General features: G+C 35.5%; 1 long non-coding RNA gene across 1 annotated transcript; it reads left to right on the forward strand.

The window, feature by feature from the left end:
- The first annotated feature begins 1401 nt into the window (after nt 1-1401).
- Nucleotides 1402-6327, forward strand: LOC147571901 (uncharacterized). Its single transcript, XR_015246753.1, has 2 exons — nt 1402-2072; nt 5984-6327. It is a non-coding gene; the product is annotated as an uncharacterized LOC147571901 (long non-coding RNA).
- Nucleotides 6328-6801: the final 474 nt, after the last annotated feature.

Genomic DNA, 6801 nt, shown 5'->3' on the forward strand with positions numbered 1-6801 from the left:
TCAATTATTTTTCTTTTCATCTTTGATGGTTTATTTTTCTTTTACCATTTTTCAATGCCAACTTGTATTCTTTAAACTTATTTTATATTCTATTTTGAATCCATCTACTTCTGTGCCACCACCATTCTTGCCCAGGTTAGTATCCATCATTTAGTGAATATAGTATCTTCTGAATTATTCTCCCTATAACTATGCTTGACCCCCATTCCCACCTGTTTTCCAAATTACAGAGAAATCTTTTCAAGTTGAAATCTGATCATTTTTCTCCCCTACTTAAAACCTGTCCATGGCTCCCTATTGTTCTTAGAGTAAAGACTGAATTCTTAACATGGCTGTAATTATCTGCTATCTTCTTCTTGTATCAACCTCATGTTATGCCACCCTCCAGCTACACTGGCCTCTCAGGCCTTCAAGCTATTTTGACTACTGCAGAATAAGAAAAATACTTTACATCATGATTCTTTACTATAAAAATAATACATATATTTGACTGATGGAAGTTTTATAAACAATACCCATCCTTAGTATATGTAATGATCTCTATTTTTTTATTGTTTTTGTAATAGTTACTATGTCCCATAAATTAATTTCATTATCTACCAGTTGGATTATGGACATTTGAAGAATACTGCTCTAAAGAGCAAAAAATCCTTCCTATGGTTTGACTTTTGTAATATTGTTCTCTCTGCCTGGGAATGAATTTTCTCTTCCTCTAACCCCCACTTCCCATGCACACATGTTATTTTTCTAGTTTGTATTTTATTTATCCTCCAGAACTCAAATATCAAGGAAAACTTGACATTTCTTTTCTGTAGGAAACTTTTTCTTACCCCTAGACTAGGCTAGATAGTTATCCGACTTGAAATTACACTGTTATTACTTTATAAATTTTATAATTAGTTGATTAATGTCTTAGACTGTCATTTTCATTTGTTTATGGATGATATCTGTCTTACTCATTACTGAATCCCCAATGCCTGGCTCATGTTAAACCTTTGATAAGTTATTGAATAAATGGAACAAATGAATGAATGAATCGTGTTTGGAATGGCATAATGGAAAAAAAACAATGTGGACTTAAAAATAAACATACCTATCAAAAATCTTTAATTTTCATTCTATTGGGTGAGCTTAAACAAAATCATGGATTTCTTTTTTTTTTTCTTTTTTTTTCTTTTCTTTTTTTTTTTTTAACCTTTATTTATTTTTGAGAGAGAGAGAGACAGAGCATGAACAGGGGAGGGTCAGAGAGAGAGGGAGACACAGACTCTGAAACAGGCTCCAGGCTCTGAGCCATCAGCACAGAGCCCGACATGGGGCTTGAACTCACGAACCGCGAGATCATGACCTGAGCCGAAGTCGGACGCTTAACCGACTGAGCCACCCAGGCGCCCCCAAAATCATGGATTTCTTATTCACTGATTTCCTAGTCGTTCTAATGGCAATATTAGCTGCTTTGTGTGGCTGGTTACTGGAGATAAAAAGACTCCCACATCCTTTTTTTTTTTTTTTTTTTTTTTACATGAATATACAGTTGATGTATGAGACAGACACACAAACGTAATACTATATGGTAAGTGCAGTTGTATGTGAAAACAGGTTACACTCAGGAAGTATGGCTATAAGATACTTTTTTAAATGGTTAAGGTCAACTGAAGACTTGCAAAAGTCACCATTAACTACAATTTATGAAATGTTTCAAAACTTATCTTTCTCTTGGTCTTGGCTCTTTCTTGGCAATGATGGAAATAAAAAGAGAGAGAGATATACTAATGATCTCAGATGTTTTGCTTCCTCTCTACTACCCATTGGTTAGGAAAATAGCTGGACAGCATATAAAACTGTTGATTTCCAAATTCACAATATTGTGAACTCATGTTGTTTGCCAGCCTATTGTTGATCTTCATATATGACCCCTGTTTTCTTTTCTAGCTGGTAGATGTGTGGACAAAGGAAGAGGTACAGGTATCTTTCGAGTATCCTAAAGAGGTCATGTGGGAAGTAAATCTGCTTCCAGTACCACTGCTAACACAGGAGCAATCCCAAATCGGATTCACCTCTGCAGTAAAAAGGTCAGAAGTAAAATACTAAGCATAATGACCATCAGTAAGAAAAGTAATCAAGGCCAGAGCCAAACAATCTGCTAGAGTGAAATGTTTAAAACTTTCAATGAGACTTTAATTAGATTCTTAGAAAATAGCCTGCTTTGAAACTGTTTTGTGTGTCTTCCATGAATAATTTACTCCCATGCATTTTAAATTATCTTAGAGATCAAGCCATTCTCTGGAAAAGTGTTAATTTTCTGGAGAGGTAGCACAAACACTGTTATGTTTTGTTAATTTTTCATCTCATGTATTTAATAAACTGTTTGACTCTTAGAATCTGCAAGAAATAACATTAACCTAAGGCATCTCCTATTTTGGTTCTGAAACTCTGACTTTTAGTCATTTAGTCTGTTGGGATTGGGAGAACAATGTCAGACTGATCCATTTGTTTTTAAGTGTTGTGAGGACAATTGAGGGGTAAGGAGAAGTTACTATTTTGAACTGGGAAGCAGCTTAGGCACTTATGCACAACTCCAGGTGAATAAACTAAGTGTGCCTATATGTAAGCCTGATTGCCTAAAGGTATACATCTAAGATTCCATATTGATCAGTGCTAGACTGCAGCTGTTTGAGGACCAGAGGCATGGTTTATTCAGAGTGGCATGGAAGGAAAATTGGATCACAGAAAGACATTCTTATTTAAACAGGACTTGAAATCTGGCAGTTCTCCTAGGGGAATAAAATACTATTGGATTACACTTATTTGTGGGCATTTTTTCTTGCCTTCTACATTGCCCTTTAAGCATAATAACCATGATATATGTTCATCTTTGTATTCCCCAAACAGTAGGCATGATAATACTGTAGAGATTTATTCCTTCACTACCCATTCATTCATTCAGGTACACAGGTGATGTTTAGGAAATACTGAAGCAGTAGTCTAGCCGAGAGGGCATTGCTCTGAGTCTCTCTGGTTGCTATACTTAGGGACTATGCAGCTTTTCACTTCATTTTAAAGACAAATGGTCTGGGGCGCCTGGGTGGCGCAGTCGGTTAAGCGTCCGACCTCAGCCAGGTCACGATCTCGCGGTCCGTGAGTTCGAGCCCCGCATCGGGCTCTGGGCTGATGGCTCGGAGCCTGGAGCCTGTTTCCGATTCTGTGTCTCCCTCTCTCTCTGCCCCTCCCCCGTTCATGCTCTGTCTCTCTCTGTCCCAAAAATAAATAAAAAAAAAAAAAAAACGTTGAAAAAAAAATTTAAAGACAAATGGTCTGCATAGAGAGGAAGCACATGATTAGCTTTGTATCTTTGTTCAGTTAGCTAATCGGGCCAGAGCTGTTGGTCCATCTGTGCATGAGCCAGTTAGTGTTTCTCTGTTCTTAGCCACAGATTGCACCTTGAACCTTTGCCAGCTGTTTCCTAAGTGCATGCCATTGGATGTGAGGGGGACCTGAAAAGAATACAGATAGATCAGCTTAAAATCATCACAGCTTTTAAAAACAAAACAAACAAAGCACGAAGCATGAATCCCATAATGGTAGATGAGAAGTTTTGTCTTGGTATATTCAAAGGTCAGCTGCCGTATGTGCTGCAGTGTAAACACTACATGATAGGGACAAAATTTAAGAAGCTGTGACAAAAAAGTATTAGAACTTTTATAATCCTTTTTTATTTAAAAAATTGAATTTCTGCTGCAAGTTACTATAACTAGTCCTAGAAAATATTGGGCAGAATGTGGATGGTCTCATTGGTTCAGAAATTGCCCAGAGCTCTACATGACCAGTATGCCTCATGATTTCATAGATGACGTGATTCGACAACATTCTTGGTTATCTAGTAATAACTCCCTTGCCGCTGGGCTTGGGGCCTTGTTCTTTGAAGATCTGTAGAACTCAAATGAGGTTTCACCTATAATCAATAAAAATGTCTCTCATTTGCTTCATATTTTTGCTTTTACTTAACAATCATGCACATTGTTTCAAGTGAGTCTCAAAACAACCTTGTAAGTTAAACTTTATTCTTCAGGTTTACCATCTGATCACCTGGCAAACTCTTCTTGTCTGACATTAGTGACTGATGGAACTCAGGGAAGAATAGTTTACTATAAAAAATTGACTAAAAAAAGTATAATCCCATACTGACAAAATTATCACTTTTATAAGATGCTACATTCTCTTATTAGGAAACAATCAACTTTCAGGTGAAATATCATTCACCAAAATTTAAAAAAATTACTGAAATAGTTTGTTCACTTTGAGAGCATCGAAAGAAAATAAAAGTGAAAGAACTCTCTTTGACATCTCTGGATATTTGAACAGACAACAAGGAAGAACTGTAGTTTTTTTTTTTTTTTTTTTTAAGCTAAATTATCCTAAGAACACTCTGCTCCAACATAGGAATGCCAGTGGAATAAGAGATGGTAACACAAGATGCACCAGGAGACTCGAGGTTTTGTGTGTTTGAAACTTATATTCTACTATAATGACTAAATTGTAGAGAAGCAAAACTAATGTGTGTGTGTGTGTTTAAATTTGCCCAATGTTTTTTTGGTTCTGTCTTCTAGGAGCAGACAAACTTCTTTTGTTTTTTTGTTTGTTTGCTTGTTTGTTTTTAAAAGGTCACTTCAATTTTATAGAACAGTATAAGACAAGGACAATTAAAAAGTTATACTACATTAGAACAATATATTTTGCTCAACATAGAAATGCCAAAGGCTCATAAAGGTGTATGTGATATGCAGTGTTTTCTTTCACATAATTTATTTAAATTGGTAGGACTTTTTTTTTTTGTCTTTCAACTTTTAATTTCACTATAAACAAAAGTGAAGTAAATACAATGGTTGTTATCAACTGAATACCAGATGAAATCTTGGCATTTAAAAGAACATAGATCTCTTCTTACAAACTTGCTTTTGATTTTAATTCAAGAATAATTATGCTGGATTCTGATGTATGACTGGACAGAAAAAAAAAAAAAACATGTGGTTGTGTGTTTTGGCATATGTTCTTCCAGCTTTTTCAGTGATCGACATGATAACCAACAAAGAGAATTTACTTTGAAAGTTCTTTCTCTGTACAATATTCTAATCATCACCAAAGAATAATTCCAACACCTATTGGTTACTTTTACTTGAAGACCTTATGTATATATACATATCAATGACTTTATTTTTTTTAAGTTTTTTTTTTTTTGAGGGGGGGCCAGAGAGAGAATACCAAGCAGGCCCCACACTGTCAGTGCGGAGCCCAACAAGGAGCCCAATCCCAGGAACCATGAGATCATGACCTGAGCAGAAATCATGAGTCAGACGCTTACCCAGCTGAACCACCCAGGCACCCCATATGTCAGTAGCTTTAAGTGGTGGAGAATAGGGATGTGGAATTCAGAGGAATAAACTTTTGGAACAGATACCCGCATAATATAATGCTTTTTTCCAGCTCCATGGCTGCTAACAGAAAAAAAATTTGGGTAAAGTAAGAATGAAATAAGTAAAAATATAATGTTTTTATAACAGATTTTTTTTCCATCATTCATGTTTATAGCTTGCTCCTGAGAGTGGACTTAAACCTATAAACCATAGTTTTAGCATATATCATTACCATAAAGGAAAAGAATGTGCATGCTCACACACACACACACACACACACACATAGAGGAAGCCTAGATTTTAGTATCAAATAGATGTGAATGTTATGCAATCAACAAAACACTGTTGTGCAATAATTAAAGAATTTTTAAACTGAAGATTAAATTGGAATGTTGTTATAAACATAAGGGAAATGGCCAACATTTTTCTTTGTATCAAAAGAAAACTCATTTCTAAAAATAAGCACCCTCTTTGTGATGACCCTTTAAAATAGTTTTAAGTGATTCCAATCACAGATGAGCTTTTGGGTCTGTAGCACTTTGCTGTAAGTGGTTTACTCTTTGATCCTGCAGGCTTTAATCACGTGTGTGTCTAGAAGAAAGCATCGGCATAGCAATATCACCAGCCAGACTCTCCACAGCTCTCTAAAGTGAACATGGCAAGACTAAAACATTCTGCTGAGTCCTGAAAGGCTTCCTTTGGTATATATATTTAAGAAGGTATTGGTTAAAGCCATTCCCCATTGCTAAACTTTATGTTATCAAATTGAGGAAAATATGGACCTTTCTAAAGTTACCAAATTAAAAAAATCACCTTGATGGAAAACAAGGAAGGTTTTTTTTTCTCTTTCATGTTGCATTTTTAAGTAAAATGAAACAGAAATCAGATTTAAATAAAAGGAATGATTGAGAATGTTGGCCAGTCTTTGAAATGTTGTTATTGACCTTAGTGTTCAATTCCTTTATCATGTGAAATTGATTTAGTGTAATTGAAATGTTCCAATTTTCTTTACTTAGAGTGTCTTGGATATTGCCTTCAGAAATGCAAAAATCAAAGAATTACTGTCCTGTTTATTCCACCTCCCATCCCCACTCAAATCCATACTTCTTATCACTACTGATTCTGTAACTTAGACCCCAAACCTTCATATTTTCTTCCCTGTCCTTTTGCTCCCCTAATCGAAACAATTTCCCTCTTAATAATAACTTAGTGGTTAAGCACTAGGTTTGAGTCCTTTGCCAGTTAATAAATTTTTGTGGCCTTGGGCAAGTTACTTAACCTCTCTAAAGACTTTTTCTAGTACTTATTTTGTAGGTTTATGGGATTAAATGAAACAAATTCATGTAAACAACACAGTGCCTGCACTCAATACGTGTTAGCTACCACTCAC

The sequence above is a fragment of the Puma concolor genome, chromosome F2 (genome assembly GCF_028749965.1).
Source record: "Puma concolor isolate L17-30 chromosome F2, mPumCon1.1.hap2, whole genome shotgun sequence".
NCBI lineage: Eukaryota > Metazoa > Chordata > Mammalia > Carnivora > Felidae > Puma > Puma concolor.